This window comes from Typopeltis vanoorti, chromosome 2 (genome assembly GCF_054136105.1).
Source record: "Typopeltis vanoorti isolate ZY-2024b chromosome 2, IOZ_Tvanoo_1.0, whole genome shotgun sequence".
Classification (NCBI taxonomy): Eukaryota; Metazoa; Arthropoda; class Arachnida; order Uropygi; family Thelyphonidae; genus Typopeltis; species Typopeltis vanoorti.
This window is the reverse complement of record NC_143550.1, coordinates 124,483,796-124,496,246: the sequence shown is the minus strand read 5'-3', so window position 1 is coordinate 124,496,246 and position 12,451 is coordinate 124,483,796. Positions and strand designations below refer to the sequence as shown.

At 35.2% G+C, this 12,451-nt stretch overlaps 1 protein-coding gene across 3 annotated transcripts in view; it reads right to left on the bottom strand.

The window, feature by feature from the left end:
* The window catches only part of LOC150109410 (tyrosine-protein phosphatase non-receptor type 11-like), a 345,702-nt gene that overhangs the window by 18,685 nt on the left and 314,566 nt on the right, over positions 1-12,451 (bottom strand). Inside the window, exon 16 of one of the 3 annotated variants that reach the window (XM_090407988.1) lies at positions 6,409-6,446. The exons of the other annotated variants lie outside the window; for them this stretch is intronic. The gene's annotated coding sequence lies outside the window, so the exon portion shown is untranslated. Of the gene's footprint in view, positions 1-6,408; positions 6,447-12,451 lie in introns of those variants that run through there. 3 annotated transcript variants of the gene reach the window in all.

Here is a 12,451-nt window from a genome sequence, read left to right as displayed (position 1 = left end):
ATAGATCTTACCAGAAACACTCAGTAGGGAAATACTTCTGTAATTCTCACATTCAGTTTTATTTCCCTTTTTATATATGGGTACTATGAGAGCTCTACTCCAATCATCGGGAATTCGTCCCTCTGTCCAGGCTTTCTGAACTATGCAGTGCAGCCACTGTAACTCTTATACCACCATACTTCAGCATTTCTGGTCGAATATCATCTACTCCTACTGCCTTTCCACATTTCAAGTCTTTGATGGCTTATTCTACTTCAAGTATGGATATGTATTCCTGACTGCATGCCTGGTCAGTGTTTTTTACCATTGTGCTGTCATCACTGCTTGTTTCATTTAGCAGTTTTCCAAAGTAATTACTCCATACTTCAAGGATATCTTTTTCTCCAGTTTTCATGTTACCTTTATCATCTCTAACTCCTTTTACAGCACTCTTTCCTCCATTCCTAAGCTTCTTCAACAACCTCCAGAATATTTTGCCACCTTCTTGATATTTTTTTCTATATTCTTGCCAAAGTCCTCCCATGACTTTTGTTTAGCTAGTTTTACACAGTTTAGCATTCTTGCATTTGTCTCTATATTCTCTAAGAGCACAAGCTGATTTATTTGCCAGGAACTTTTGATATGCTTTCTTCTTTTCCTTCACTGCCTCTTTAACTTCCTGTGTCCAACAGGGAGTTCTGATTTTTTTATCATTGCAGACAACCTCACTACACGCCTCTCTGGCAGAATCAATCAATGTTTTCTTCAGAGTTTGCCACTGAATCTCCAAGGTTTGATTCCTATTCTCAAACTCTTTCATTTTTTCTTCAATAATCTTTGTGTATTTTAGCCTACAGTTCACATCTGAGAGCTGCTCAACTTTTATTCGCTTTAAAACTTTCTTACATGTTATTCTTTTCAATATGAAATTCAATTTTATCCTGCTCAAGACTAGATAGTGATCACTTCCAATTTCAAATCCTCTGTACACTCTGGTGTCCTGCACCAGGGAGAAAACATCACTATCAACAATAACATAGTCAATGAGACTTTTCCTATTCCTAGCCTCTTCTCTCCATGTGAATTTGTGCACATTTTTATGTTGGAACATGGTGTTAGTAATAACCAGTCCATGTCCTCAGTAGAAATCCAACAGATATTTGCCATTATTATTAGCTTTGCTCTTTTCTCCAAATTTTCCTAAAATATTTTTGTATGTCTCACAATCATTTCCTACTCTGCTATTTAGATCCCCAACAAGGACCGACTTTTCCTTTTTCATTGTGGCAGTTGCTTTTTCTAAAGCCTCAAAAAATTCCTCCACTTCTACCTTAGTAGAACTTTCTGTGGGACCATAGACACAAAAGTCTCATTGTCCAGTTCCCCATTCTTATATTTGCCCACATTACTCTACTTGAAACTGACTGCCACTCAAGAAGATTAGCCTCGTATTTTGTGTTGAATACTATGGCTACTCCTTTTCCTTGATTGTCATTGCCTGAATATAACATTTTGTATTTATTGCTCAGAAAGATCTCACCAGTTTTGGTCTTTTTTGTTTGATGTTGAGTTGGGGTTTGTTTTCAGATTTGTTCCAGTAGCTGACTTATCGCTGTTCGTCCTGGTTCCCTGGCGAAAACAACGGGGGCCTTGTTTAATCTGGTGACGCCCCAGCCGTCATGAAATTTTGTCATGTTGTACCATCATATTTTATTTTGGTATAACCAATAAGAATATAATTTGGTTGGCTAAATCTCAAATTGTCAGCCCATCCTCATTCGTTCAGTATCCAAGTAGATACCCAACAGGGTGCACCACGAGAAGGTGAGGATTGGACATTAGGTCAGGAGCCCTGGTCGGTTCTCCGCATTCCTTTAAAGGCTATGTGGAGGTCTCCTCTCAGTTATACAGGTTTGACCCTTAAGCACCCCTTTTTTTTCATTATTTCTGATACTATTACTATTATACCATGCAAGAAAGAACACAATTTTGTTTTTATTTTATTTTTATTAAACATAAATTAATTACCTATTTTGTTTGAAAAATATATTTCCTGGTAAGATATATAGTGTAAGGATACATTTGTTATCTTAAATAAAAGAAGACAAAAGAGGCCTTCATGATATGTACAATATAGAGTTCTTTATCTACACATAGGCCACTGAATTATAAATCTTTATGCAGATAAATGTAAACATCACTTACACAGTGTATATGCAAAATACTTGGTCACATGTTTTACACAACTATGTAAGAATGCTGCTGTTCAGTAATCATCTATAGTTTGATCACAATAGGAAAAACAAAGGATCTTTTGAAGTTTGATAAAGGGCTTATCGTGTGGTGACTGTCTAGCTGGAGCCATGATTTTGAAAACAGCAGAGCTGACTGGTTTCTCAAAAGGTGATATATCCCAGATGTTTAATCAGTGAAAAAATAATCCACATTGCTTGTCTAAGAGGCATAACTGTGGTCCTAAGAAGTTCTATCAGGAACGAGATCGCCATAGTCTCAAAAGGCTTCTATGGACAAACAGAACTTCCTGTGTACAGCAGTTGACTGAAGCACTTAATGAAGGCTGAACCATATCTTCCTGAAGTATGTGCAGGGAAATTAAGAGGATTGGTATTGACAGTCGCATGCCTATACAGAAACCACGGATTTCTATGAAGTAAATAAATGTTTCTAATTCAGTGGCTAGTATGTGTATATACTTACTCTACCTAGCTATCTCACAAACTGAAGATTTTCTTATTTAGATGCAGTATACATAATAGCATAGCATTATTCAATTCCAACTTCAAGGAACCCATATGACCAGACAGTTCAGATGAGATTATCAAAGCTTTATACTGGGAGATGGATGGGAATCTGTTTATGTCTTTGTCAGCATTTTCTTCTTCATCCAGGTACCCTGATGAACTGTTCTGGTTAATTTTTGTAACATTCTCTGTAAATAACTTCAACTCCCCATTGCCAACCACTTCCAAATCCAGTGGTATAACTTCAGCAATGGTAGCAGTAATTCTAGAATGTAGCTCATTCAAATTGGCTAGTAGTGGTGATACAAACACTCAATCTTTTGCACATACATGTTTGCATGTATGTGCAAAACATGTTTGCATATTGCACATACATGTAGGATTAATATTGAATTAAATGAATTCACTGATTTGATTAGAAATTTATTCACTGGAAATGATAACTAATTTAACTTAAATGTATTCATGATATGAAAAACATATGTTTTCTTGCACACTTCAGGTGTGAAATTTACTGTTTTCAAGTAAAATGCTATAACTATGGCATGTTACAACATTTAGAGAAGGAAGGTTGTAGTAGTGGCCAGCAACCATAATGCATCAAAAATTTCCCATTACAGAAATCACAAGTATTGACAGAAATAGTTCTACTGAAGAATCATCAGAGGAAATGATGCAGGTTGATGAAAGCTCTCTCTCAGAGAAACCAACAGGCTCTTGGAAAAGATGTCTTTACACTTAAATCTACAAATAAAATTGGATGTTGGAACATCAGGACAATGTATGAATTTCACAAAGCACATCAAACTGCAAAGGAAATGGATAGATACAAAATACAAATATTTGGATTAAATGAAACCAGATGGAATGGAACTAGTGAGATTAGATTAACATCAAACAAATATATCATATATTCCAGAAGTCCCCAAGAATGAAGATCATAACAGAGGTGTTGCTCTGATGAGTAGAGGCAAGAAAGACACTAATGGAATGGAACCCAGAGAGAATAATAAAAGCAAGGTTCAGAAAGCAAATACAAAAATTTGATGTTTTAAGAATACTTGTGACATAAAGGCTGAATAATATAAGCACGTAAACACAAGAAAGATATTTAATTAACCAAATATTTCGGTCTGGAAATAGCAGACCATCTTCAGTGGCACTACAAGAACAGTTTAAAAAAAAAAAAAAAAAAAAAATACAAGGTGGAATACTAACAATAGATCATTTAAAAATAGAACAAGCCATGTGATGTTATATCACTAAGTATTAAAGAATATTTTTAAGCAGAGACATGATTGAAATAAAGATATTAATTAATAATATTAAATAACAAAATTAATATGAATTAATTAGAATATGAATTGAAAATAATATGAATTGACTAGTGGTGTGCCGCAGGGTTCTGTTCTTGGACCTCTGCTGTTTAATCTGTTCATTAACGATATAGGGAAGGATCTAAGTGGAACAATTCATTTGTTCGCTGATGATGCAAAGTTGGGTAGGGCAATAGTGAATGCAGAAGATGTCAAAGTCTTGCAGGATGACTTAGATAGATTGGAGTTCTGGGCTAAGGAGAATGGATGTCAATTTAATGTGACAAAATGTAAGGTTATGCATTTTGGGGTGAAAAGATTAGCAGCAGTATACCACATTGGTGGAACTGTACTCCAAGAGATTGATGAGGCCAGGGACTTGGGAATGGTGGTGGATAAGGAGATGAAGTTTAGGGGGCACACTGCAAAAGTAGCTAAATCAGCTCATCAACTCACTTGGTTGTTGAAAAATACCTTGACGAGCAGAGACAAGCAAGTTATTGTACCTCTGTACCGAGCCTTGATAAGACCTCATCTCGATTACTGTGCCCAGATTTGGTCACCTCGGTTCCTTCTTGATGGGGAGGAGGTGGAGAGGATCCAGAGGCGAGTGACTAAGATGATAACAGGTCTATGGAATGAACCATATGAGAACACGTTGAAGATTTGTGGGTTGCAGAAACTAGTTGATAGGCGGAGGAGGGGGAGATATGATTGAGACATTCAAATTGCTAAAGGGATTCTATAGGATTAATTCAGAGGATATTTTTGAGATCAGGACTGGTGGTGGGAGAACTAGGGGACACCTATGGAAGCTGGGCAAGAGTGTGGTTAGCAGGGGTGTTAGAGCTGGGTTCTTTACTTTTAGAGTGGTAAATGAGTGGAATAAGCTGCCAGAGTCTGTTGTGGGTGCTATGACGGTGAACGAGTTCAAGACAAGGTATGATAGATACTGTGAGAATGTAATCGCATAGTTGGGTGGACATGATGTTTAGGGCCTCCCTCGATGAGTCTAAGGACTCCTGGAGTCGCCTGAAATAACAATAATAATAATAATAATAGATATACAGTCATTCCGATTCGGTTAGGACGATGGAATAAGGCCTCTATGCTTTCTTTGAATAAACGTTCAAATTTATAACAGGATCTATGTAAGAGGCGAGTTTTTGACCAAAGGATGTTGTGGTTAGTTTCAATCCCATGCTGAGCCAATTCAGATTTTTCAGGTTTGTTGTAATGAATGGAGGATTGATGTTCTTGAATTCTTTTTTCAAGAGAACATCCAGTTTGTCCAAAATAGTAGAGATCACAGTTGCAGGGAATTTGATAAACTCCATGAAGAGACATAGTTGAGCATTTGTCTTTAGGAGAAGGAAAATGGGAAGATAATTTGCTAATAGGTGAATATGTAGCTGTTAACTCATATTTCTTCAGAATTCTTGCAATAGGTTCTGAAATCCCGGAGATGTATGGAATTGGAAGATGGTCTGCTATTTCCAGACCAAAATATTTGGTTAATTAAATATCTTTCTTGTGTTTACGTGCTTATATTATTCAGATGCAAAAATGTTGCTCTAATAAACATCTACATCCCTACAAACAGTGCTGATTGGGAAGTAAAACTTTTTATGACTTTTTACAGAGAGAGAGTTGATTGGGAAGTGCTGATCGGGAAGAAAAACCTTTTATGACTTTTTACAGAGAGTTAGACAAGGGTAGCAATATAGATCTTCCTCCTGGGAGATGCAAAGGAAGGCAAAGACAGCAGTGAATATGAAATAGTGATGGAAAAGAAGGACTAGGAGGTTAAAATGAAATGGAATGTTATTCAAGGACTTTGGCCTATTTAGCAACTTAATCATAGGACGTACAATATTTCAACATAAAAATATACATAAACAAACCTGGATCTCACCAGATAGAAAGAGTAAAAACAAAATAGATCACATAACTACAAACAAAACAAAACATGGAGACCCTCCTTACAGGATGCGAGAGCATGGTGAGGAGCAGATGCATACACAGACCATAAACTGAAAAATAAGGATATTACAGAAAACTATGTTTGTACGATCTGTTATTATTTATAATCACATCAGCTGCTTTCCTGTTACTTTAAAAAAATCTATTAGCTGTGCCATTTGTTATATCTCTGTAAAGAGATTTATTTTTACACTGAATGTTAAGTAATTTCACAAGCATTCAATCCAATTGGAGCAATGACTTTTAACTTTATTCCTTTTAGAATCTGGAGATTTATTGACTCCAGTGAGGGTGGCCGAGTGGTCTAAGGCACTGGTTTAAGGCATCAGTCTCTTCGGAGGCGTGGGTTCAAATCTCACCCCTGCCAGGAAGTTTTTCATCTCAGATGAGTCTGACTCCATGAGGTCTTGGGGTAATAATAATAATACATTTAATGAAACTAAAACACTATATACATTTTAAATAAAATTACATAAATAACTACAAAATTAAGAGGATCCAAGGCCTTCAAAATTAAGTCTACAATTTAGAGATCTCCTTATCTTAAAAGCATAATATCATTCACTCTTTGGCTCATTCTATAACGTTTGTTTAAAATATACTTAAACATGTCTACCAGACTAAACACTTTGTTTTCACAAAAATAAGTCAGTTTCTTTGTTCGGCCTTTTCTGAAAATATAACACTACCTCTTCACCCCCAAGGGATCTTTTTATTTTATTTTTTTACTTGCCATACATTTTTTTCCCCATGTTTCTTTTACTATTTCATAAATAACATATCTAAGTGCTTTTCATGTTAAGTCACTTTACAATTTTACTAATTCCATCACTTTTTCAACAGAATAATAAATAGATCTGGCGTCCTTCAGATAGCAGACAAAACATTTCATTAGTCTTCTTTTTCATTAGTCTTCTTCGAATGTTGAATTAGGTCTACTTTCTTCCTTTAATACCTTCCTTTGTTGAGTCTCAACTCTTCCAGTTTAAAGATTTACAATGCTACAATTCCTTTTTGGAATCTTCAATTATATATTCCAGACTGTCACATTTTCTTAAAAACTTCCTAAAAAAATCAAATTCTTTGGTCACTGTTCTCAAATTTCCAATCTCTCTCTCTCTTCTTGTTTCCCTCCATTACCCTGGTGCCAAACACTCTTTCTGTCAGCTGTCAGGCACAAACTTTGTTTGCTTACACTTGGATAAAGGATTAAGCTAAATTTATTATAGTGTTACAATCACCCATCCATCTCCTCGGTGAGCAATGTGCACTTCATGTAAATAGCAAGCAAGAAGTTGTAGCAATGGCTGACATGTTGTCATCATTAATGTAAAGAGAATGTCTTCACAAAAAAACAAAAGATATTTTGTTTTTAAATTATTACAACTATCAAAATCTAGTAAGTACAACAAAATTTCAAATGTTTTACATTTCATTTTAACATATCAATATCGGGCACATTGCAAATGCCGATCATATGTGTTATGAAACCAAAACTAATAATATATAAACCTGTAAAAAGATTCATAATTGTAAATTATGGTTATTTTTATAAAAGCAAATATGAAAGAATAACAATAGCAATATATAAAACAATTATACAATGAAATAAGTGAAGAAATACTAGGAAAACAGGAGAGAATTCAGAAACAGTGGATAACAGATAAAACAATGCTTTTAAGTGAGGAAAGAAGAGAAGTTTAGAAGAAAATTACTCCCAAATCAAAATAAACAAGATAAATAAAATGTACAAGGAGAAAAATAGACAAGTAAACAAAAGTGTAAGAGATGATAAAAGCAAATTCATTGAAGAACTCTGCAAGGAGACTGAACAATCTGCAGCAATCTCTGATTCAGAGAAACTTTTTGAAACAACAAGGAAGATAACCGGAAACAATATGAGAAAAAAGAGAGACCAATAAGAAGTCACAGAAAAGAGATGGACAGAACACTTTCAGGAAATACTATACTAAACAGTGAAACCCCAATACAAGAAACTATACTCCCAGAAAATACTGAAATGGAAACATTAAATATAAATACAAGAGAGATAATAAAAGCAGAAATAATGAAGGCAATAAAGACACTCAGAAATGGCAAAGCTGCAGGGATAGGTGGTATATAAGCAAAACTACTTAAAGCAGACATACATATATCTATATAGATAATGTATCTCCTTCTAAATGAAATATGATTAAAGGAAGAATGGCCAGATGATGACTGGAATACAGGATTATTGGTGAAAATTCCCTTGAGAGGAATATCTCCTCTAAGCACAGTTAGTAAAAGCTTCACTAGAATAATATTAAAAAGAATGAAACACGAAGTTGAACGTAAATCGAGGAAAGAACGAGCAGCTTTCAGACCTAATAGATCACACATAGACCGAATGATAATTCTGAGAATAATTACTGAGCAATGAATAGCATAGTAGCCTGCATTTGGAATTCATCAACATTCAAAAAGCATTCGATAGCATAAACAGAGAAGTAATTTGAAAATTAATGAAATATTAACGCAAACCAGAGAAAACAACTAATATAGTCAAAGTAATGTACAGCAATTATAAAATCAAGATAATATGAAACTGGAATTGAAGTAAAGAAATTAAAACAACAAAAGGCAAGGGTGCATACTCTCCCCTACAATCTTTTTAATAGTAATAGACTGGGTGATGAAAAATATAATAGATGAAAGCATTAATGTGCAATAGAGATGGACAAATCAATTAAATGACTTAAGAGTTTGCTAGTTCAAAAGCACCATCATATGCAAAGAAAAATAGATAATCTAAACCTAGAAGCTTCGAAGCGTGGTTTAAAAATAAACTAAAATAATGAAGATTAATCCCAAACAAAATCTAACACTCCAACTTATGGAAGAACCACTAGAACAGGTAGACACTTGTTTATCTAGGATCAGTGGTGAGCACTGAAGGAGGAACAGAAGAGGTTGGAAGTTTATTTTCCACTTGGTTAGAGACTATAATAAATTTAGCTTAATCCTCTATCCAAGTGTAATCAAACAAAGTTTGTGCCTGAAGTATCTTCAAGACTGAGGCAACTTGTAGTAAAGGTGAACCAAGCTCTCATCACTCCTTGTCTCAGTATCTCCCATAATGGCAAAGCACATTTCCTTGTAGACACGTATAATGCTATGCATTAAGGGAAGGGCCACTACCCAGAAGTGGTGATACTAAGGCAGAAGCAATGGAGATGTCATATTTACCTATACAAGTTGCCAAAAGGTGTACCACCTTATTATTAAATTACTCTGGATTTAGAGAAAGATGTTAGAAGTTTATTTTCCACTTGGTTAGACTATAATTAATTTAGCTTAATCCTTTATCCAAGTGTAAGCAAACAATGTTTGCATCTGAAGTATCTTCAGGACTGAGGCAACTCTTAGTAAATGTGGACCAAGCTCTCATCACTCCTTGTCTCAGTATCTCCCATAATGCAAAGCACATCTTGCAGACATGTATAACACTATGCATTAAGGGAAGAGCCACTACCCAGACCGGTTTCCACCTTTATTGAGGTCTCGTCAGTGGGAGCCAGAGAGCTTGGTCCACCTTTACTACAAGTCGCCTCAATCCTGAAGATACTTCAGGTGCAAACTTTGTTTGCCTAGACTTGGATAAAGGATTAAGCTAAATTTATTATAGTCTAACCAAGTGGAAAATAAATTTCCAACATCTTTCTCTAAATCCAGAGTAATTTAATAAAGATACACCTTTTGGCAACTCGTATAGGTAAATATAGGTAAATATGACATCTCCATTGCTTCTGCCTTAGTATCACCACTTCTGGGTCTGGCTCCCACTATTGCTGTTACCCCCTCAGATGAGATATGAGCAAATGAGCAGCTTTGCTCAGTGGTGGGGTGAGCCTGCCACAGTGTAGAGCTAACCGGTTCTGAGAGTTCCTCTTAGTGGCAGGGTGAGCCTGTTACTGAGGGGAACAACACAGAGTTTTTGGAGTTTGACCTGTGCTTGAACATTCAATAAAGGTCGAAACCGGTCTGGGTAGTGGCCCTTCCCTTAATGCATAGCATTATACATGTCTGCAAGGAGATGTGCTTTGCATTATGGGTGATACTGAGACAAGGAGTGGTGAGAGCTTGGTCCACCTTTACTACGAGTTGCCTCAGTCCTGAAGATACTTCAGGCACAAACTTTGTTTACACTTGGATAAAGGATTAAGATAAATTTATTATAGAACAGAAGAGGGCATGAATACAAAAAGTCCAAATCATTTTCAATACAATGAAAAAATATATAGATAAGTAAAGAAATAAATCCCAAGACAAATATAACACTCTTCAACATAGCTGTAAAGACTATTCTACTATGTGTATCTGAAACCTGGAGATTAACCAAAAGGAATTTCAATAAGCTGCAGATTTACATAAATAGATGCCTTAGAAAGATATTGGGAATATACTGGCTAAACAGAATTTCAAATAAGACATTATGTGGCAAAAAAAAAAAAAAAATCAACCTGACATCAAAACAAAAATAATAAAAAGAAAATAGAAGTGGGCAGGCCACAAAATCAGAATCCCAGGTAAGGATATTTCAAAAATAGCCATGGAATTAAACCTACAGGAAAGAAGAAGGGGGACATCCCAAGATGACCTGAAGGAGAGAAATCAAAGCAGAGATGAAACAACTGGGAAAATCTAAGAATGAGATCAAGAAAGAAGCAACAAACAGAGTGATGGAGAACAATGATTGAGGCCCTATGCTCCACAGGCAGTGAAGAGATGACATGTAATGGTGGCTAATTTTTTTCACTTCACTACAAGCGAAAACTGAAAGCATGACACACAGTGGAGCTTGTGTGGACTAGAAACGAACACTATAATATATTGCTGTGAGAGAAATGGGGGGATTTTTGGAACTCGAAAGTGGATATTTATGAAGTCTTTCATATAGAAAGAAAAATGTTTAAATTAATTGTTATGTTACAATGACTGGACAATGGAAACAGAACTATTGGGGGGGGATATAGAAGGTTGAGTTTTTAATTGCTACTAAACAGTTTTTCTTATAGAAAGGAAAATAATGCTCTGAACCTTAAAGGAGATAAAAGGATGGAAGAAAATGAAGATGATTGGTTACATTATGACTTTCAAAGAAAACTGGTAACTAAAATTGCAAGTGCTTTTGTGATTCTTTGAAAGGGAATGCTATAGTGTTTGTATTAAGGATTTCAGATTCAGAAGTTTTATTTCCAGCTCTCTGGAAATACAACTTGTTTAATAAATTTGTTGGCAGCCGCCCATGATCAAGTAACCTGACAGTGAATGAGACGATGTTTTAAAATGAAAAAAAAAAAAATAATAAATAAATAAATAATAATAATAATAAAAAAATAAATAAAATAATAATATATATTTCGAATACATTTAGAAAGAGGCTGAAAATTCATTTGCCACTTGTCTCTGATAACTCACCTGTAAGAAGTAGCTTTCTTAAACCTTGCTGTAGACATTATTTTGTTTTGCCTAATTTTACAAGCAAAAATGGTCAGATTGAAACAATCTGATAATCCAAATACCAGCTTTAATTGTTTTATCTAATGATTGTAGAATTATTATATGTGTTTGCATCATTCTGGCTAATTTCAGAAATAAAAATGATCTGATTGAAACCAAATTTTAATGACATCAACATATGTACATCTTATACCAAAATTTTATTAATTCCATTCACCCAGAATATTGTAGTAATTACTAGGCAGTAGATGAGTTTCATTTCTCCAGTGTAATACCCACCATATTAGAAGCTTGAAGCCATCAAAGACTTATGTTCAGAATGACTGCATGGGTGTGCATTATGTTAATTCATCCCATACATAAACATAAAGTATGTTTATGTATGGGATGAAACAGTGAATTGTCAGAGAAATCAGATGTCTGAATGATTAAGTGAAAGCACAGATACGTGCATGAAATTAAACAGTGAAAATTATGAGTATAATGAAAGATTCAGAGAGAGAGAGAGAGAGAGAAAGAGAACTGTAGCTTGTTATGGAAGATAATAGAAAATACAGGACTAGTTTTGTCTGAAAAAAAAAGTATACCATGGAAATTGAGGGGGGGGGGGGGTGATGAACTGGTTGAGGCATCAATTCCAGCTATCTCTTTGAAACAGATGTTCCAGAGTTACCTGAGCATCCATCAGCCTGGCAATTAACTTGAATGCATATACACTAATGCCAGCATCAGGAATAAAGGTGAAAAGTTCAGTATAGATAGAAATAGTGAGACCATAAATTAGAGACCAGGCTAACAGATGAAAATATCACTACAGGAATAGAAGGATGGGTTCAGGGAGGATAGACAAGATAGGAAGAATTGGGGCAGTTTTTGCTAATGACTGCAGAAGACTTAACCCCAAGAGTG